At 41.6% G+C, this 23,226-nt stretch overlaps 1 long non-coding RNA gene across 1 annotated transcript in view; it reads right to left on the reverse strand.

Moving 5' to 3' along the window:
* Positions 1-7,366: 7,366 nt before the first annotated feature.
* LOC131463215 (uncharacterized) overlaps positions 7,367-23,226 on the reverse strand; it is a 30,200-nt gene continuing 14,340 nt past the window's right edge. The window contains exon 4 of the long non-coding RNA XR_009240960.1: positions 7,367-7,472. This is a non-coding gene — a long non-coding RNA (uncharacterized LOC131463215). The remainder of the gene's footprint in view (positions 7,473-23,226) is intronic.

Raw genomic sequence — 23,226 nt, forward strand, 5'->3', positions numbered from 1 at the left:
TGTTGGTCCGTCTGTCTGTCTGTCTGTCTGTGGTCTGGCTCTCTGTCTCACACCTACACACACATGCTTTCCTTCGCAGTATGCCATGTCCACAATCACCAGACCCCCCACACACACACACCCCAGTTGGTGTAGTGAGGTAAGTGAATCCAGTGGCTGATAGTTTGGAGGGAGCCTGGGGAGCCATTGAGAGCCCATTAGGAGGTTAAGTGGAGGAAGCTCTCCATTGTTCTGCTGTTTGATTCCTGCCCTGTGACCCACACTCTGCTGGCCAGAGCCTGGGAAACCCTGTTAGTGATGACGAGGGGGGATAAAGGACCGTCTCACATGCATGAGTACACACACACACAGCTGACATACAGGAGGTTGGAACAGTACGGAGCACTGACAGTTGGATGACTCCCCGTGGACCACTGGCTGTCTGTAAGGGCGGACAGGTTTCCGGCCAGACGACAGTAGCGGGGCATAAGGCCAACGAAAGGGCAAACTTAAAAAAAGTCAGCCTTTGCGTGATAGGAAAAGTACAACTTTCTGATAAGCAATCGGACAGTAAAGCTTCATACTTTGTTATTGGCAAGACTTATTTAGTAGCAGCTAACTTGTTAGTTTCAAGCCAAAGATGACTGCATATTTTGGTTTGGTCAGGTTGTGGAAAATCCTCTTGACTGGTGTTTATTCTCCTCCTGTTTGACATTTGCTTTGTCTTTTGTGGCCTTTTCTCCTGCTCTGTTTGACCACTGCTGGAAAAAAAAACAACCTGGTGGATATAACAAGACAACTGCAGATCTGTGAGACAGTATTTTCGCTCATGTCAGTGCTTTAGGTTTTATAACTATTCAGCCATAAACCAACGTTTCGGACTAATTTACTAAAAAATAAAAAAAATGACCTGATAATGGTGAAGTCAAGACTGACATCAAATTTCACAGAAAGAAAAAGAAAAAGAAATCTAGAGGAATACAGTCCAACCAAAGAAAGTATATGGGAACTGTTAATATCACTAAAAATGTCCACTTTTCCACTGTAAAGGTGAAAAAAAATTAACATCTGTACAATAAGGACATTGTATGGCTATTTAATAACATTGATGCAAGGATGCATTGTGTCTTTCAATCTGAAAGTTATCCAATAATGTACATGTGCATTACTGGTTTACTATATCACCAAAAAACTAAATAAAAACAAAAAAACTGCTGGTTTCTCATCACTTAGTTATGGGTCTGAAGATCATCATGAACTGGAGTCACAGACAGAAAAGTGGTTGTTTTTAATCGTTCATAACCTTTGTTGTGCAAGTTACTCATGAAGTGTACAGGGTTACTTGTTAATTATTACTCATTTAAAAGTAATACTTTGGTAAAAGTAGACAATTATATGACTTGTTATGTTACGTTTGTAAATACAACCAAAAAGCAAGTTTCTTTAGGAACCTAATCCAATTTATTGGACCAAAGCTTTAGCAGTCAAACTACAGAACTGCAAACATGGCGCAGCCTCTCAAGGTTAAAAACGAGTCTCTCCCAGTTTTTACTGTTCTCTGCATATTCCTTCTGATGTGACCTGCCGCGACCGCTACCAAAGGGAGCAAGGAAGAAGAAGGGAATGCAACAGGGGAGGAAGAGGACAACCGCAGAGTAATGTGAAAGATGGCAGTGGACTGGGTGGGGGTTTGGGGAGAGGAGAGAGAAAGGGGGAGGAGGGGGAGGAGGGAGGCGAGGCTGGATGTCTTGTTTGGCTGATAGTAATCTGACAGCTATTAGAGAGAGGAGAGTTAGAGACCTGCTGGCCTGGTGGTGCTGCTGGTGGCGGTGTGTGTGTGTGTGTGTGTGTGTGTGTGTGTGACAGGCGGGGGTGTAATGGTGGTGTTTGAGTGATGTGATATATCCTCTTCTTCACACTGGAACCAGCCGGAGAGAGAGAGAGAGAGAGAGAGAGAGAGAGAGAGTGTGTGTGTGTGTGTGTGTGTGTGCGTGTATCACTTCATTCTTCTACATTCAATTCTCTCTTAGCCTCAATGGCCTCTTTCTCATCTCCCCCCTTTTTTTTCTCGCTCTGTCGTTCGTCCTTCCTCCCTCCTCCTCCTCCAGTCTCCCCTCTCCTCCTTTGGTGCAGCGGGTGCCACTGTACATTTCAGTGCCTCTCTGTGTTACAAGGCCTGCCCTTAATTTGACAGTGTCATGGGGATCCATCTTCATTCTCTCACTCTTTTCATAATCTGATCCTCTTCCTCTAGCATGCAATTAGTGCCCCTCCTCTTTCCTCCCTCCTCCCTCCGCTCCGTCCTTGGTCCCCTTGCGGCCCCCGAGCAGCGTGCCGCTGCCCCCGCCGCGCGGCCTGGATGATTGCTACAGCTTTCCCTGTGCAATCCATTTAGAGCCGGGGCCCTGTAATGAATATGTACATTGAGAGGGACCTCGGCAGGGGGGAGGGTCATGAGCAATCAACCTTGAATTCAATTATGCCAGTGAAGGTTAATGACTGTGCTCAGTGGTCAGAGGCACGCGCCACATCGCCCATTAAAGCAGCTTGTCAGAACTGACAATGTGGGGGCAGGGAGGCACGGGCTTGGAGGGAGAATGTGGGTGAGTGAGAGAGGTGGGAGAAAGAGTGAGGTGGTGGGACGGAGGGAGAAATAAGCAAGAGGAAGGGATGAGGAAGAGTTTGCCGGGCAGATGTACGCTGAGAGGAAGATGGAGTGAGCTGGCGAGCAGGGGAGGAGTCATGAGACACGAGCAGCCAGTTAGATGGACAGATAGATAAAATGGTGTCAGTCGTAGGTGCTAGATTACATTGAGTTCACCGAACAAATCAGATTGCAAAGTTCTTCAGCCTCCACCGCCGCTGCTTCCCCCACCTCCTCCTCCTCCTCCTACCTCTGTGTCCCCCTGAGGTGAAGCTGAGCGCACAAGCTGTAATATGATTAGTCTACATAAAGACGTGTCTGGAGTGTAATTCACTGCTCACTAACGAGGCCCTGTCTGAACCCAGGACAGATGAATCCCCCTGGTGGCACACACTCACCTACTGCATGACTAAGCCCCTCCCATCCAGTTCCAAGTCACACGCTTCATGCCACTGTATTCCTTCATACTGCACCCTCTCCCCTTCCCCTCACCAAAACCCCAACTAGTGTCAACTAGTGTCTCATACATCATCTCCAACCTCTGCACTCTGTATAGCCTGCGTTACTGTTGCCACAGCGCACCTGACTCGAGGCTGCACACAGCACAAATGACGTCATCACCCCCAGGCTCCAAAAGCTGTCGCCGCCCTTCTGCGGGAAACTGGCCTACCAGATTTATCTTTATAAGCAGCTGCAGACACATCACACATCTCCTTTACTACTTTAATGTAGCTAATTAGATGTGTCAGGTGTGAAAACCAAACTTACTTGAGTGACCTGAAAGGCGCTTTTAAATTAAATGTATTATTATTATTATTATTCTAAACAAAGCACAGCACATATGAGTGGACACTATATCATCTGGATGCAGGTGACGTCTGTAAATTTCGGGGTTTTGAAAAACTCATAGTGCTGGTTATATTGCCAATATTGAGGCTTCATAGTGTAATTTGTTTTGCAACTGGTAAGACTACATCTATTTTTTATAATCAGTGCATGAGAATACCTTTAGAACAAAGAGCTCAAGTCATGAAGAACTACCCAATTAGCATCATGTAAAAATAAACACGAGGAGGTTACAATTTTGTTATGTCTGGGATTTTGTTAAGGAACAGCGGCGCCACTACATTGAGTATATAATGTCTCTAAATCAAGCACCTTGTGACAGTGAAGAGTATTTCAGTTGCTTGTTCTGCCATTGTGAGAAAGGACTTTTGATTGTGATTTGTTTCTGTCACATTATTCTGTTCATTATACACCACAACACACACACACACACACACAGTGTGTGTGGCATTTCAGCACAGGGCAAATCCCCATTTAACAACAGTGGGTACTGTACTGCAGACTTGATTTGTCAGCTTTTCTACAAAACCTTCTGCCACTGTTGTTGCTGCTGAAGTGTCTTCCCTGTCACATCTCTATGCTGCAACTATTGTTCATGTCTATATTGCATTTTGCCGACAGCGCGGATGTGCACAACTGACACTCCAAACAGACACAGGATATGCATGGTACGCATGGCAGCCATCATTGTCGACCGTTTAACAGGTCGATCAAGTACGCAAAGTCCCAATCATCGAATATTCAAGGCAACTTGAATCCTGTCAGATGACATCAAGATTGTTTCAGGCTATTACCTGGTTGTGCTTTTACAAATCCAGTCAAGTAAAGCGCTGTAAACATGGACGCATCTCTTCACTCCTCACTCTCATCCTCACCTCCGAAGCACTGCATTCATCTTCTCATTTCTCATCTCCAAACATTGATAGAACAATGCACTGCTAAATGACTCAGCAGCTTTCCTCCTGATCCAGTTATAGCCCATAAACTGCATCAAGAGCAAAAATGGAAAGAGAGGGCACGGACATAGAAGGAATAATCTGTGGTTGTCCATACAATGACACAATCTTATAGAAGTAATGGCATGCCCGTATGTTTTTTTAACCAGCTTAAATTCTGCTAGAGTCAAGTTCTGAAGGTAAAATCTCTCACTTTTTGTCCTTAGCTCAGAACAAGGGAGGAGCCAAGTCATCCCTGCCTGTGGCCAAGTAATATGATAAAACAAAACATTAAAAATCAATCCATATATGTTAGGTTTCCTGCTAGCATGACTCATCAGTGCAGTGATGCATGAATCAGTACGCCTATGAAGACATAAACAAAGAAAAATATAGAGGTGAATTGAATTAAATGGACTCCGTTGCAGCCAGCGGAGTTCTTATCGGACTGATATTCACTATCGTTGTTATGCAGCCTCTGCATGGGTAGATTCATGGGTAGAAGCTACGTTTGAGCCTCCTTGTTCTGGTCTTGATGTTTCAGGGAGTCAAACACTTTTTGGGCCGTGTGGGTTGAGTCCACCAAGATCTTCCCGTAGACCTACTGGTGTGGGTCCATGTCAACGTTGCTCTTTATGTGAGCCATGACCAACCCTTTCAAAGAACTGCATGATTATTGGTGTGGGAGCTACCTGGCGCTTGTCATTCATGCTTATTACTGCTGCACTTGGGCACAGGAGATGATGGTAGATGTCTTAAGACACACCGGTACCATAACCTGAGAGAGTGAGGCGTTACACACCTGAGGATTTATGAACACAATCGCTCAGAACCCTTTGTGGAAATGTCTGGGCCTGCTGCTTTACAGGGGTTGGTGCAGTGCAGTGTTCTCTTCACATCCTCAGCAGACACACTGAGGGTCGGAGGAGTCTGTGGCTTCAAATCGGGTGCAGAATAAGTTAAGGGCATCTGGAGAGATGGGTCACTAGATATCACTGTTCAGATCGAATCAAAAGGCAATGTTGGTTTCTTTTAACCATGACCACAATCTGCTACGGCCCTTCCCTAAATATAAACCTGCATATAGATTTTTTTTTTTGGGTCAGCCGGTGTGGTTCAATAAAGTTGTTAACACAACAATGTCATATTATCACCTTATACTTATGATATGTCTTTCAAAATCAGTTGCAGAAATTTCAATGAGGATCAGATCAGTAGCTATAGTAAGTATCTTATTGGTTCATCCCTAGTTTTTACCATGTTAAGTACAACCAGGCCCTTGCCTAAACAAAACTAAACCTTTACAACAGGAATGTTTGTGAATCAGTCACAAGGCACAAGAACTTTAAGAATGGCCTCATAAACAACATGGTCAAGAGGAAATCTTATGATTATCTACTGTTACATGTCTGTGCAAGTCGAGGGAGGGTTACAGGAAATATTAGCACAACAAGAGTTTCAATAGTTAACTTGTGGACTTATTATTTTAATCAGGAGACTCGACAGTAAATCTAAATGAACCACAGTTGTGGATGTCGTGCTGAAGCCTCGTCTATCTGTGGTGTGTACGTACTGTATGTGCACGTGAATGTGCATGTGCCACCTGCACCTCTCCGTGTGTGCTACACTCACTGCCCAATATGTGAATTCCTTCCACGCTGTATCCATCACAAAGGAAATTTAAGGACGAGAGGAAAAGTTTGCCACATTGGCGTCCTCCTTAAATAGTTTATGTTGTTCTCCGATGAAGAAAATATCAAATTCACGATGAAAATTTATGGAAATTAGATAAATGCTATTACAGCAGCGACTTTTTAAAGCAATATATTCTTTCCAGTGACAGTCTATGTGCGGATGATAAATAGGCGGTAGTCAGAGAGAGTTGGGAGGGTCTTCCCTCCTGTGCAGCGGACCTCTGGATCTGTTATTGCATTTCAGCCTAACAGGATCAACATGCATACTAAAAAATGCAGCTTCCCAAGAAACCCCCCCCCCCCACATCCCAACATTCCCATCACCCCTCTACCTCACTCTTTTTATTCGTCATCAAGAATCTAATATCATCTCCACCACAGTGAGGTGTCAGGTTATTGCAAATAGGATGATATTTTCCCTTGGAGCGGACAAGGGGACAGTATAGCTATAAAATGTTGATTTATCAGCTTGTCAGAAACAAGTATCTTTGAGACGCTAATGTCTATCTGTATGTGTGTGTGTGTGTGGTTTGATTGACAGCATCTCATACGCACGTCTTGTGCACTTGCTCTGCTCCTGTCACAGAGCCATAATCTGTCCTGGCTTCCCATCGGCTCGTGTTGATTGGTTCAGTCACATCAAACAAGACAAAATTCTGATCATTTATTGACCACGGTCTCATCTCTGCAATTCTTCCGCCATCTGAGTGACACATAATAATTTCCCACTTTTGGAATCAATAAAGTAAACGGCTCAGATATTTTTCCCTCCCTGACGGCAGTTCTCCGCTTGCGAGACGAGAGAACCCACAGATGGTTGTGGGAGTTTTGGTAGCAGTGTGTCGTTTCGCTCGAGTCACAGTTCAGCACCAGTTTGATACAACGTGGGAAAAAAAGCCACGTATTGTTAGATACCTGCAACTTCATTGTGACTACAGTGTGTTTCCATTTCATGAAGTTATGGATATCCTGATGAAGTCACCATGAAAGTACAGAAGTGTAAATGATGTTTTTAATATCTCTGTCAGTGGGAGAAAGTACAAGATCATTTGAAACTAGACAGAAAACCCTAAACCTTAACTTTACATTTACATTATTTTATCACTGCCAGACTTGTCTGCCCTGAATTGTATCATTTAAACTTGATTTTATGTAAATTAGAGTTTGTATTTTGTCATTTTTAATGTTGTATTACCTTGTTTTGAACGCAAACTCGTGGTACTGCTGTAAAATGTGTTTATAAGAATGGTTATACATACATTCCACTGTCATCCATCCATCTTCTACCATTTTATCCTCCACATGAGGGTAATGGTGCCAGTCTCAGCTGATATGGGACAAAAGGCGGGGTCACACCCTGGACAGGTCACCAGTCTATTACAGGGACACATATAGAGACAAATATGTAATAAAAAAACCAAATAAATTACAATTCACTCTTGCTTCCTATGCGGTTTTGCGGCCAGGTTTGGCCCAGCACAAGGTCCAATGCTGGTCCCTGGCCCAGGGGTAGAGAACCCTTGAAATACACATTCATTTTAACTTTCTTTCTGTTTCTGTGGCCTGCAGGCTAACTGCCAGTACAATGAGGTCCTCGCATGAATGCAGGGAAGTGTGATAATTACTGCTATTCTGAGAAGCAGACACAGAGAGCAGGAGAGGGAGGGAATTATTGTTCTGCAGCCACAGAGGGGAAATACGTGTTTCCTTTCCTGGACCTAAATATTTACCCTCCTCCACAAACAGCTGACTCATGCTCAGACGACGGCGTGCACACAGACCCGCAAAAGCCCCTCGCTGTGTCCTGCAAGTGGGGCCTGCACAGTCCAGCGCCGCCTAAAACACGGCTGTCATTAGTGAGTTTTACAGGCCACACACTCACACACTCACACACACTGGGCTGCGCTGCTATTCCAGTGACAACCTAAACAACACATTATAAACTAAACTTAACCAGTTCCTCAGAAATGTGGTTCTGCCTCATCAGGACCAGGTTTTGGTCTCCATGAGGACTACTGGTCCTGACAACGTCAGTGTTTATGCCAGAAAGCGTCCACACACACAGCTTCCTGATCTGATTAGTAGACTGCAGCTCCTTATGTTAGCCTGATGATAGCCCATTTCCCATTTTCCCATCAGGCCGGTGTCCTGCCCTCGTCCTACATGGGACATTTGTTGGAGCGGGTGACAAAAGATTGTAGGAAGTGAGACAGCGTGTGTGTGCCATGTGTGTTATGAACCTCTGCCATCTATGGGAAGCCTGCTCGTTTCAACAATGTAGATAAGCGATAGCGCTTTATTCAAGCCTACTTAACTGTGTGAATCCAAGTATTTTTCTTTTTTTTGTTGTTTTGTTTTTATTCTGTCTGTGAAAACTGACAGCAAACTTTTATTTCTCATTAATTCACTCATTTAAAAAATTTCACAATTTTTTTTATTTATGTGAAAAGTTTTCATGTTTTACACTATTTTAAGGAATGTAATGTATATAGAAACCTGATATAGAATTTGTACAGTAATTTTAGTAATCTGTGCCTGAATTATACAATAGAACAAGGGCTTTGTTAACAAGCTGCAGTCCTTCCTTCACCTATGTTTGGGTTTTCCTTGTTGTTTTTCTTGTTCCTTCCCCCAGTTTGTGGTCAATCTGTCTTCACGAGCCTCCACACTCGTGTACACACTCACACACCATCCATACAAGTGTTGCTGTACATTAATGCTGGGGACCCGCCGCCTCTGCCGCTTTAGTCTCTGCAGTAACCGACACGCGCAGATGTCAGATGGTTTACAAAGAGAAATCTGTGATCCTAAAGTTTTGTAACATGTAAGATTTCTGGAAAGAAAACATTCATGGACTAAATTTAACATTTAACGATTAATCGATAAAATAATTGACCTAAATTAATAATTGAATTATTAATCGATTATGAGAATAATTGTGAGTTTCAGCTCTAGAATAAAGTGTCTTTTTTGTGAATGAGAAAGAATGAGAAAGAGAAAAACAAACCAACTTAAAAACTCTGCATTCGACAGTTTGTAGCACCTCCAGTATAAAGTGTAGCTGTTTTAAAAACTTAAATAGTAGAGCTAACATCCACTGCTCAATTCACTTCTATAATCCCAAGTGAAAACAAGGAAGGGGGGGCAATAAATAATAAATGGTCCTCTTTAAGCTGTGTTACTATCATAAAAAAGTAATACCTCTAATATGCATCTAATATCCCATTTGTCCTCAGTGGATTGTAATGAATAACAGAGCTGTACCAATTAGGGCCAGGGATTTACTGTTAATTACATTTCTAAGTTCTATTATGTAGTTAGCATGCATTAATCACAATGTTATTTTTCCAAATCCTATTTGCAGTTAAAGCAGAGTCAAAGTGTATTTGGAGTGGATTATCACGGCTCAACTTCTTGATGCAAAGTTCTCAGATAAACAGCCGCAGATCACGACACATTTTTGTGTTTTCAATGAAAGAAATACAATATTCCCCCGGCACAGTATAATACAATTATATGTATTTAGATTCATATTGTGACTTTAAAGGTGACATTATAAAAGCAAACCCAGAGGAGACAAAGTACATTTGAATCTACAATGAACCACTTAACAGAATCGTTTTTTATGTTGTTGTTTTTTTTTTTACTATGTTTTCTATGCAAATGTAGAGATTCAAGACGCACAGACTAAGAGCTAACAGCAACAGCTGTGATGGTTGTTTGAATTATCAGTGATTAAATGACAAGTTGTTAGTCAATATTCAGTAAAGGTATGTCCATTATTTCTCTGTCCATCAGCGAGTAAACATTTTAAAACTGTTTTAAATATAAATTAGAAATGCCCATCACATTTACAAAAAAGCCAAAAAGGCCACAAAATAGATATAATGTGCGCACAAAATATGAATGTAAATAATAATTTGGTAATCATGATTCCTTGCAATGCCAGGCTTTTGAGAATATCTTTATAACTCATTCCCAGCCTAAAATAAAACTCAATCACACTATAATCGTGTAGCTTCAGCCTTATTTGCGTCCCTTTTTGCTTACGTAGCACTCAAAGAAAATCATGCGATTGATATTAATATTATTAATTAGTACTTCATGCACACGTTATACCTATACCACACATTATAACTAATCATAAAGTTAAGTATTGGACGCATTTAAAAAGTCTATCCTATGGTGAAGCTAAAAAAAGAATTTAGACATATTTCATGCTAACCCATTCAAACATTGTTGGGGCTTTTAATAATTTCAGATCTCAGTGTGGCACTAGAGAAAAGGTCAGCGGATCAAGTCTCAAGTTGTGAATATCAGTCCAAAAAAATCTTGGGAATCTATAAAATAAATATTTCAGTTTAGAAATGATTTAATAATATCTGAGTAACATGGACCACAAGGAGGAAAGTGACAGGAACGAGGGCTGCCGGGAGACAATAATTGTTTTCTGAGGTCAAAGAGAGAGTGTATAAAGACACACTTCCCTCTAATCAAAACCACTAAAACAATCTGCAGCTTCCTCCTCTGCACTCAGTATACTCAAGCAGAAGGAAACAGTGAGCTGACAGGAAACGTCAGATTATAAAACCAGGAAGCTGGAGTTGTATTATCAGTTCACAGAGGAAGAGAAAGTTTGAAAACTAGGAGATATTCTGAAAGGCTAGTCATGCACAACTGTTTAGGCTCAGATGGTAGATTTCTTAAAACAAAGCTGCAGAAATAAATGCAATTGTTAATGGTGGCCCTTTTTTTTGGCCCATTTTGGCCTGGCACACAAAAAAAGACAAAATCTTTGAGATAAAGAAGAGCAGGATGTGGTACGGGAAATGGAGGACGCTTCAGGGTTCAGTCTAACCTTCTCCTCTGGCCCTAATCCACTATTTGAGAACCAAGACAACCTATTGGCATCCATTAATCCTGAATTGGCTCACAATCAATGGGCTCTTCAATAACTCCTTATTCATTCATTCATCAATACCTATTGGCCGCTCCTGATCCCCATGTGTTCCACCTGTCACACGTCTGTCCCTCTTTTCCACCTCTGCTCTTTATTTGGTTCACTTGTAAGAGCTGCTGTGGTTATAGTGATGGCCATGTCAGTCAGGCTGTTGGATTACTACTTTAAATGAGACTGAATTAAGACAAATCCCAAAAACTGATTTTTGCTCCAGATTAAAAAGCAGGTCACATTTTTACTTTTGACTTTTACCAGTGCTCACTTTTATGGCCAAATACATGCAAATCAAATTACAAATCCTTAGCTCAGGACGTCACATGACTCAGACTTGTGGCGCTTTTCCACTATACAGTTCTACCATGACTCGGCTCGACTATAATACATTTTTTTTTGCTATTCCATTAGTACCTGGTCCGTGGTGCTTTTTTTTAGTGCCTGCTCTGGCAACCTCGCCAAGTGAGCTGAGCCGATATTAAAATGACTTAAAAATCCTGAAAACATGGGTTAATCTCCATTTTTTTTGCAAGGAATTATCTAAAATCTCAACATTTAACAGAGGAGTCTGGTGTATTTAGTGACAGCACTGCTGATCATGAGCTGAAGCACAACCCAACGTAAAACAATGTCACAACAGTTTCGTGCAGCCGTGCCGTGACGATCACACCCATGTTAACGAGGCACTATAGTTAATGGACAATACCAAACCGAGTAGAGTCGAGCCGAGTCGCGCCAGAACTGTATGGTGGAAAAGCGCCATTTGTTTACACTGCCACGTTTGCCAAGATTCTGCTAAAATGAGCGGCACCAGTTCCAGTTTATATCTGTCAGAGTTCACTGTGCACTTTAAATCCACAGAGATCAAGCAATAAACCACAGAACTTAGAACATAGGTGTCCCTTACAATGCCTATACTATGTCTTTTTTTTCATCGTTGTTGTTGTTGTTTTTTACACAATTTACACATAAATAATATCTTGTGAACCCCTATCCAGTCCAGGAATTTTGCTCTCACCAAACTAAGCATATGTGCACACCTGAGACAAACAATCAGCACCTTCCTAGAAATCGAGAATTCTCCTCCAGAATTATTCGGTTTTGCCACTTATTTGCACAAAATAGAAAACCACGCATTCAGTTTTGTTAAAAAAAAAAAAAAGAGAGCCATGATTGATATTTTTTTATAATATGTGATACAAAAACACACACACACACACACACTGGCTTTGGCATGTTGTCATGTCACAGCTGATAACCCATCTGTGTTAGAGGGGTTAGGGAGCAAAGGGACCCCAGCATGTGCCACTGGCACTCGATTAGACGGACGCGTGAATGGGTGTGTCACAGTGTGCACAAAGTAAATCAATTAAACAGGAGAAATCTCAAGGGACAGAGAGAGAGAGAGAGATAGCGAGAGAGATAGAGAGAGAGAGAAGAGAAGATAGGTGCTTTCTTGTCCTCAACTCCCCAAAGACCCTTAAAGATATATATATAATCAGTGTTTGTATTACAAAGGCCACAATCATGTTGTAGCCACGTGTCTGGACGCCGGGGTTCGACGCCAGCTGTCGAACCTTGAAATACTGCAACACAAAACAAGAAATATGCTTTTGGTTGCAAACTAAACTCAACTCAAATGAGGTTTTTTATAAACCTTTGAGTCAAATCCAGTCTCCTCTCATACCTGAGCTGTTTGGATAGACAGAAACAGATAGACAGAAATGTGGAGGATTTCTAGAGCCTGAAAACCACTGAGGTCGTTGTCTGATCCCAAGTCATTCACATACATTAGTGTGTCTGTATTTAGTATTTATGACTGTAAACAAAGACATATATCTAAGTGATGCTCTGCAGCGCTGTGGTGTGCAGAGATCGAGAGGCTAAAACCTGCAGCTCTGGGGTTGAATCGTCCCAGGAGTGAGGGTGGGAGGGTGGGGTTGTTGGGTTATGGGAGGATGCAGGTGGTGTGAACGGGGTGGGGGGAGGCAGGGAGGGCGGAGGACAGCATCTAGCGTGCATTTAGCCTTTTGAAGAGGGAGACCTAAACCCTGCCCCTAACAGCAGGGTCCATAGGGACAGACTCGCCCCCTTTTTATTAGAAATTCATGAACCAATCTTAGTGGTCAGACTGTGCAAGTGAACACATGAAACACACTGCACTGTTGTTACGTCCAACACAAATAAAACAACTTTAAGTTCACTAAAAGCAACCTAAAACAATCCCTTCCCCCTCCTTCTCCACCTCCATCGAGAGAGAGAGAGCGAGCGAGAGAGAGGGAGAGAGATGAGAGGAGGGGGGAGGTGGGGGATACACGGGCGAAAGATGAGGTCATTTAAAAAGAAGCAGCATTTTAATTGACACCCTCTAAAGTTCTCTGCAAGATAATTATAGCCAACAGCTGTAGACGGTGCAACATGCAACAACAATGGGACGTATTAGCATTCTGGTGGAGCTGTGACAGAAGAGTTAGACCACATGACTGACAATCAGTACATTAACATGACTTCAGAAAAAAACAAATCAAAGTGTGTTTACATGTTAAAAGTCCGATTGTAGTCTGACTAAGATAATAACTGGGTTTTCTTAATGTCATGTAAACACGTTAGTTCGACTAAAATCCAGCTGGTCATAGTCAGACTAACATTAGCCTGTGTGTTGTGATTCATAGTCCGATTACTCCTGCATGTATACGCTTAGTCGGACACGAGTCGGACTTGGCATTCTGCACATGCACCAACATTTCCTCCCCAGTCTTTGACCCGGAAGTAGAAGGAGACGACGTATAAACTGCACTACTGTTGCCGGAAAAGAACAAACCACACGATGGCATTGGTGAGAGAGAAAGCTACGTAGAAGACCCACTTTTAGAACACAACATGGACCATCTCACCGTTCATCTCGAATCTGGAAGTCGAATTTCGTACGATCAGTCAGAATCAAGCTGGCCTGGGTGGTCTGCACATGGAAATAACAGTCGAAGCCGCTACCTAGAAGAAGAAGTAGAAGACTTCATGCCGGTGTCATTTTCTACACTGATGGTGAGACTGAATTTATGCTCTGTCACCTAAAGAACTGAATATAGTAGTAGTAAGACTCAGAATGGTGCTCCACATGCTAAATACTAGCTTCCAACTAAACTGTAAGCTTATGGGGTACATATTACCACCAAGCATAGCGGCGGAGGCGGACACACTTTGTTCAATAAAGTTTATTGTTTGTATACTGTCATGGAAACATACTGACTGTTGTCACTGTCATCCATACACAGACGTATGACAGTGTCACCTCACGCTGCTTTGAAAAGAGCAGCTGAAGAGAAGCAGCGGCGATGACTCCTGTTAGTGAGTTACACCAAAGGGTCACAGCGCTTTTAAAATTCACACTCTGCCGCACTGCCTCAAAGCAACAGCAGCAGACCCCACTGAGCTCAACAATATGTGCTCCCTATTTCAGTCTTAATGCAGGAATTAATTATGAATTAATTAACATTACACTTAGGAATGGCTACTTTTAAATCCCCCAGTCTTTTCTGGGGTTTTTTCTTTTTTCTTTCTCTCTCTTGGTTTCTGTGTTGTCAGGAATAATACGAGCAGCAGAGACAAAGACGGAGAGGATGGAGTATTGATGTATTGTGTTCTTATGCCTAAGACTATCTCCAGGTTATGAATTAGATGATGTGTGTGTAGAGTTTGTTTCTCCAGGCTAGCCATTAAATATTTCATGGAGGGGGATAAATGCTTGGAGAATGCTGCCCCCTCCCAACCTGATCCACGCTGCAATTAGAGGCCCATTATCCCTCTCTCAACCCTCACACTCTGTACAAACTGGGCCTCAGAAGCAGCAATAAAAAAGCCCTGTGATGAGATACGATAACAGCAATGATGAATAGAAAACGTATCTTTAGGATTTTCGCGACGCAATCACACATTTTTGCTAAACTGTGTATGTTTATAGGTCATTTCCTGTTCGACACCGTCAAGAAAAAGAGGGGGAAAAACCCTCGAGCTCCACACGATCGGGTTTCATTCATTCCATTTGATTTGACATATCATGCTTCTGTGCCTTGGCAATAAGGACACAACATTGCAGCATATTGGCAAGCTCATTTGCTTTTCATAGCGAGCGTTGTGTCCAAAAAAAGTGCCCCCTGGGATAAACACGTGTACGGGGACCGCGGGCTCGCCGCCCCAGCAGCAGGTGGCCCATTGCTGCCTAATGAACACTGCAATCTGTTAGGATCGCAGCAGCGCTTTTCACCAGACAATTAGGCGACTAAGCATGTCATTATTCCAGGCCAACAAGAAGAGCCTCTTCTCTAATTTCATCTTTTCATTCCTGTTTACTCACCCACACTCCCCTCATTAATGAGAGATTTTCCAGTCCATGCTAATTGGTTTCAATAACATTCATTTTAGTTGAAAGGAAACGATTCTGTTAATTGAGGAGCGCAGAGAGACAGTGAGAGAGAGAGAGAGAGAAAGAACAGAAGAAGGGGGGCCTTCTTTTCATTTTCAAGTGCGTCCATGAGATGACGCTTTTGAAAAAATGCTCTACAGGTTCAGAGCTAATGAAATTAAGTGATGCCGGCCGTGGCAAAAAGGGAAGCCCAAATTAAAAGCAATTTATTTTCATTGAGGCATGTGGCACTGTTCTGGCACAATTAATGGGCTGAGCATAAATGCACAGATACTGAAATAGAGAACAAAAACAAGAGACAAGATACAAAGAAAGGATTAGTGGCACAGATTATTCAGAGCAAAGTCTAGACCTGGGCAGATTAAGTGTAAAAAAAAATATGTTAAGTTTAGGTTAAAATGACAGGAAATGGGAAATGTTGGGATATTTAAAACTATTCCAAATTCTGTAGATTTGTCTGTGCTCGGGTTCAGAGTGAAATTGTGGCTCGCACTCAGGATCATTTCAGGACTAATTCATGTCGCTGATGGGGAAGATATGTTCTTTTCATCATATTTGGGTGGAAAACATCACAGACGTACTGTATGAAGTCTGTGGTCTCATCCCACCGAGCACTCACTGCTGTGCTTTATCACCTTATTCATATCTGCTCATATTATTCTGTGGCTTTGTACTTGATTAAATTTACTATTGCTATTGTAAAAGGAAGATGATTATCACTACGTCACAGGTGTGTTTACAATGTGTCAAGGAATTATAATATTTGAATTTCTCATTCTGTCCCTTTATTAATATTAATACATTGATTTAATTAAGAGTTATTTCCGTATCATTTTTAAATCATTTTGAATGTGTCACATATTGAAATCAAAGTCATAAAAGTGTAGGTATTAATATGTAACCAAATGAGATAATTTGGACATTTGACAAATAAATATTTAAACTCCATAGATAAACAGGGACAGTTTAATATTTAACAATTTTATGAACAAAAAGCTCCACAGCTATATTCAATGGACTATGTGACAATGTTTTCTCATTTGCTGTTTCCAAGGTCATGAGTGAAATCTAATCTGGTTTATACGATGGATTTACTGTACATATGCATATTACATAACCTCGCGTCATAAAATTGTTATTTCTGCAACATTTGAAACATAAATTAAAAAAAAATAATAATAACAATAATAGTAATAATAAAAAAATCTTACTTATCCTCATTCCTATCCTTATTAATAATTAATTAGTAATTATTATTATAGGCAGCATCATCTAGGTTGAAGTGATGTTCATTATATAAGTAGAAGCTGAATTAATTTGCAATATAATCTTTGAAATCAAGGTTCAGTTCATCTGAACTTTTAAAATGTGATGGATCATCGCACACAAAATATTAAGCCATAAAGATATGAATTGTTTATACCACGTATGAGCTACTTGCTACAAGTCAGAACAAACCAAAATTCGAAGAATTAAATGACAGAATGTGTGATTTATTCGCCGACTGGTTTGTTTCTAACTGCAATTTCCAACACGACGTCACGTGTTGGAGCCGCTCGTATAGAGCCTCAGTTGGGGCCATGACCTCTCAGATACGGTCAGTCAGATACCTAACCAGCCGTCGTGTACACACACATATATATATATGGTTGTTTAGTGACGGCAGAGTGAGCGTGTTAATGGGCTGCAGTAAAGGGAGGGGAGAACCGACAGCCCCCCTCTGGATGCCCCGCAGGCTGGAGGCGTGGCAGGTTGTAGCCTGTGAAGGCATCTGAAGAAGACACAGAGAGGACGACTCAGGCAGCTGAAATCACTACTGATCAATATGTTGACAAGCAGGAGAAGAAGGAGGAGGAAGCTGGAGATGGGGCGAACAGTTAAAATAATTTATTTGCTGTCTGTTTTCCAACTTAAGCGTCAGTATGTCTCCGTGTCTCTCGCCTGCGTTTCAGCCAAAGTAGTGTGAAGTATGACTAAATGCCCCGCTCGTCTCCCACGAGCAGCGAGTGTGCAGCTAGCAGGAGATCAGTGCAGTTAATTTACATAGCATTTGCATTATGTCAGGACATGAGCTACAAATAGGTATGAGTGTGTGGCTTAATTAGAAATGAGCCAGGCTTTTCAAAAACACCCTTTTGCATCATAATTGAGTCAGCCCTGCGCTGGAGTAAACGGCTGTGAGTGTGGGGGGAAAGACGCCTGTTTCTGCACAGAAGCTCACAGACGATTGGTAATTATGATACACCTACCTGCGCTCAGAGCAAGCCGCATTATTTTTAAACTCAATATTTGTGCGAGCTTTGAACAGCGGAGGAAACTGCCCTATCATATCAGGGTCAAAACAATTAAATGTATGATAAATACTGTATAAAAAAAAAAAATGCTTTGAATCCAGAGGGGGATTTTCCATGTGGAGGTCGCCGGTGTTTTGCGTTTGATCGAGGACATGCAGAGGACTCTTTTTTTTTAAAAAAAAAAACCTGCAACAACATTACAGGGTACAAAGCACATGTTGTGATTCAAGGTGAAAAAAATAAAATAAAAGTAAACTGTAATAACATCCACTCTGATTATTGAACTACTGTAATTGTCTAATCCATACTCTTGTTTTTGCAAACAATTCATGAGATTATTTCGTTGAAAAGATAAACTATTAGATACCTGGAGAAAATAAACACACAATACTAAAAATGGCTTATGTAAAAATGGTATAATGGATTTACAACTTTCATCTTTCACAATTTTAAATAAATGGAACAGCACGAAACGACAACGATGATCAACATCAACAGCATTTTCTCAATTACAGTTGCTGTATGTTTTGCCCTTGACAAAAAATGGTAACAAAACCCAAGATTGTGTTATAATCTTTCTCTCAATATCTTAAAACATCTCCGTTCCGGCAGAGCGATCATGCTCGCTGGATTCTGCTGAAGATGTGGATCTTAAATAAGAGGTCGGAAATATGCACAGTCGTGAAAATGATAATTTCCAACAAGTGATTTCAGCAAATGAGAATAAAATCTGCATTTGTAGGGGGATTATTTTCACACACTGCAGGACAATGTAAGTAACACCTACAATAAGTGCGATGAAAGAACATGTAATCCAGTCTAAAGTCGTCACTCAGTCATGTATTTTTACTCAACAATTGAGTTCTGCGGCAAAAAAGGAACAAATCAGCGTGTTTATTTGTATTAAATATGTATTTAAACATTTTTGTTTGTGTGTTTTCTTCTTTAAAAAATGCTTAGCAATGTGCCAAAAAAAAAATGGGTGTGTGTCAGGGAGCCTGTGTGTTCAGGGTACCTGGGGTTACCAAGGTTACCAAATTGAATTGTCCCCACAGACATGGCTGATCTACATAATTTGGTGGTATCATTCACAGCGTCTCACGGCCGGGTTGATGAATGGCACCCGGAGAAGATAATATTTCTGCTTGAAGGCAATAAATCTTATGTAAAGTGCTCCACTGCTTTATATATCAATGGCAAATGTGGTTTAAAAAAAATAAAAAATACTTTTTTAACCTTCTCTTCCTTTTCTTGTTTTGCCATCAATGCTGTTTTTTTTTTTTTCATGGAAACACACAAACAAGGCCTTCTCCAACAGGAGTTTTAGTCCACGACTGTGATGCTGGCTGACACTGGAATGCCTTGGTTCACATATATGAGTAAATGCATAGTAAATGAAGTTGTTGAGCGTTTCTTTGTCTACAGTGAACGTACATGATTTCCAACAGGAATCCCATCCATGCTGCACTGAGCTACAGTACGACGAGTATTAAGACTCGTTTCCATGAAGCAGTACAGTGTGGTTCTGCTGGTTCTCAGTGAAGTCTGGGTCTGGAATGGTGAGAACATTCCCACAGTAGAGGAGTGTAGGCTAGACAGTGTGAAATCTATGTAAATAACAGGATGTTATAACGGGATGTGAATGTAACCTACCAATAAATTCCACAAAGAAAGAAGAAGAAATGCTACACACTAAACAAATGGTAAACATGGAGGTCATACAGCATGGGATGTTCTTGCTTATTGTCACGTGGCTTCAAGATGAAGACAAGCTGTGATGAAGTAACAATTCTCTCTCAACCGATGTGTACAGGTCCACCCTTTAGGAATGATGCCACTATGCCAAGATGCTAAAAACTGGTACTGGTTCAGATCGCTTATTTAAAGTCATAATGACATGGAGGTCAGAGTGCAGGTAGCTTCCACATATACAGTATGTACGTACTGATGATAACGACTCTAATTGCTGCGGTGTCCGGATTTGAATAAAGCCCTGACAAAGACGACATAGAATCCTTTTACAATCATTAACAATTCCAACATTTGCCTTTTTAATACTTCATTCCTGTTTTCTTGTTCTGAACTAAATAGTTTCCTAGTTTTCCAAGAGCATCCGACACAAAGACTATCATTTTTGCACTTTGGACATCTCAAACTATACAGACTGTATGATAAACAAATTAGTAACAGAAATGTTACAAACGTGAAAGGCAACGGTGTCAGCAGAGGGAACACAGATCTGTTACCCCATGTGAACAGGCCTGTAATGCTGTGTTTACACCGGACGCCCCGTAATTTACCGCGCAACAACTTTACATACAAAGACAATGCACAGGTGCAATTGGCGCACAGTGACGTGTCAAAATCACGGCCATCGCGTCTATCGCACAAATCACGTCAGTCGACTGAGTTGAAATATTTAAACTTTTGGCAAAATCAGCGTTAAGATTCTTCAAATGACGTCACGTACTTGCCATCGTCCAGACTCCGCTCGGCAGGTGTAGACACTCGGAGCTGTACGGCACTTTTATCTGTTGTGGAAACGGCTGCAGAGAAGAAACCGTCGTCCCGAGCTGCTGCCGGAACCCCATGTTAAATTCGGGAGCTCTGTGTGTAAGAGAGCGATACTTTCGGTTTCTTCTCTGCAGACATTTCCCCAACAGAGAGTGCAACAATGCAGGTGGTGTACGTCTCCACACTGAGAGAAGACGACCGAAAATGAGTGAAAGTGTTCCTCAGAAAATCTTCAACCTGCTTTATGTTGTTGGTAAATCTTGGTGAGTCTACTCTGTATACAGTCAAATGTACTTGCTTTCTGCACGGTGTGTGGATTCTGATGATGCTGTTCTCCCCAGCGACACCATCTCTCTGCTGCTCCCGTACCTGTTGTATTGATCGCAGCCCCACTCATCCCCTCCACACACAGCCTGTAGGATCCTGCTATTACTAAAACCGGCCCCTGGGTCATGAACCTGTGACCCCTCGCTGCTCGGTGCCGCTCGTTGAGCAGGCGTGACCCTGGACTGGGAGGCCAGGGACACTGTGGATAGATGTTGGTGTTATTCATCGCTCCCCGATCGTGATGTGTTTGCATGTTTTATCATGCATTAACACTCATTAACATGTAATAAACACAGAGAACAGCTTTGTGATAGAGATCCGGCGATAGGCAGGTTCTCATTTGGAAAACGTGCAGTAAAGAGAAATAGACGCGGAGCGGTTGGTATAGATACAGACACTGGAATAGTTTGTCGGTGCAGAACCAGGAACACGCGTAAATGAAATGCAAACTGTGTGTGTTACTTGTCGATTCATTTGATTTATGAAACCGTCGCTCTAAAAGTCAAAGTCAGAAAAACGTATTCCAAAGGTTACTAATCACAATTGTTTACTAATTAAGTTTTTCGATCTCCATCCTCCTTATTATGCTGTTTTTTTAATAAGCCGAGAGTCATGTGTACTTGACAGTAATGAATGACTGATTTTAGCTGATCGTTATTGCTGCCCTCCTCTTGTCTGCAATTCACTGAGTGTGTGCGTGCCATGCGCCCACGCCGGCGTGTGCCTGTGTACGCCGCGGCTGCCTAATAAAAGGGATAATTGTTCCATCTTTGCTCGCAGACACATAAAGCAGTGTGTATTGACTGCTTGACAGGCTGTGATACCAGTCGAGCTAATGGCTTTCTCAATTCTCCTGCTCCATCCATCAGGCCCCCGAAAGCACCCCGTCATGTTTTCAATTAATGAAGAGAAAACCATAAAAAGTTAAAAGGCGCTGTGACACAATGGACGACATTGTGTGTGTGTGTGTGTGCACACCCAGACAAGGGCACACATACAATTTGTAATGTTAAATACTGTGTCCACAGAGCAGGCACACTCAAACACACTAAGTTGTTGCTTGAATAAAAACAAACTTGGCACATTTCCTTTTTTTTTTTACCATGACACACACACACACACACACAGAGAGAAAGGGAAAAACAATCCTCTCTTTTGTTTTGCCGTGGCTTTGAAGCCTGCCTAAGTCTCAACTTTCACACCCTCAGCTTGTAATCATGATGTACAGTATATGTATTGTTGCGCTGGGCCGCCTCATTTTGGGTGCAGCTCGTGGGGCTTTATGTCGGAGATAAAGGGAAACATCCGATCTGCCTGGGTGAGCGATAGTGAAGCCCTCCAATTCAGGCAGGAAATTGTGGAGTAAGTGGCTCGGTGGCCGATAGTCAAATGAAGCCAGGGCGGTTGGATGCCTGCTCTAATTAACCGCCTGGCAGGTTTGAGCGATATCAGGGATCACACTGGCGAACCTGATGACAAGAGCAGAGTGCACACAGAGAGGAGCAACAAAAAGACAAGACACACAGACAAACAAAACAAAAAATGCACACGCTCATAAACATGCACACAAGCCCACACAAATGATTATCTCAATCTTAAATTGCTCAGCGTCCACTTATGACCTTCCAGTGTTTGTGCGATATAATACAACATGAATATCCTCAGATTAATTTGCAGCATGTAAAGACAGTGCAGACGGAAAGAAACAATGCTCCTGCTGTATTCCCACTTCCTCACAACCGTTTTCCAAATAAGATCAGAAAAGAAATGGAAAACAAGCAAACAACATAAAGTTTGTATTTGGCTGTAAAAACACGGGCAGATTTGCCACAAACAAAAATGTGCAGTAGACTGTTGCATGAGGATCTTCAGTCCATAGGATCACATAATTAGAATAAATTTTACATGCATATCACTAATCTCTGTAATTCTCAATTGTATATCTTACTGGACGGGAATAGGGAGGGCAACAATCAACAGAGAGAGAAAAAAATGATTCAAAATGCGTTGAATTTGCTGATAAATTATAAATGAATACTGACAGTTGTTTAATGGACCTGCAGCAAATATCCAAGCACCCAGGTCAATTCATTTGTGACTACAGTGTATACAGTTACAATATTGGGAAAAATGAGACTATAAAAACTGTTGGAAGTGGCATTTATTGGCCGGCGAGGAAGAGATTTATGCCCCTTCCTGTGTTTAATTTGCTGGTTTGAATCACCAGTGATGTGATGTTAAAGTAAGCTAAAAGAAAATGTCTCTACATAACATGACCGCCTTATTCCTGAAATCTGCAGGCGGTGTTTACTCCACACAGGCATATAAAACATTTATCTCCAGCACCAGGTTTCACTGAAATTAATCAGGAGAAATACTTACAGAGGAGCCTCAGTGAAGTGGAAGCACATCACTTATTGAAATTAAATGTTTCCAATTTTTTACAGTATGTTTTTTTTATTTTTTTTTTTTTTATTAACATTTTCTTACAATGAGAGTTTTTCTGGTTCGCCTCTATGGGAGTTCATCTCTTAACCTGTAGGCCCCTCTGATTCCTGACTAGTAATAGGTTTAATAAGAGGAAAATTTAAAGCAAGAACATAAGAAGTCAACTTGTGC

Source organism: Solea solea, chromosome 7 (genome assembly GCF_958295425.1).
Source record: "Solea solea chromosome 7, fSolSol10.1, whole genome shotgun sequence".
NCBI classification, from domain to species: Eukaryota; Metazoa; Chordata; class Actinopteri; order Pleuronectiformes; family Soleidae; genus Solea; species Solea solea.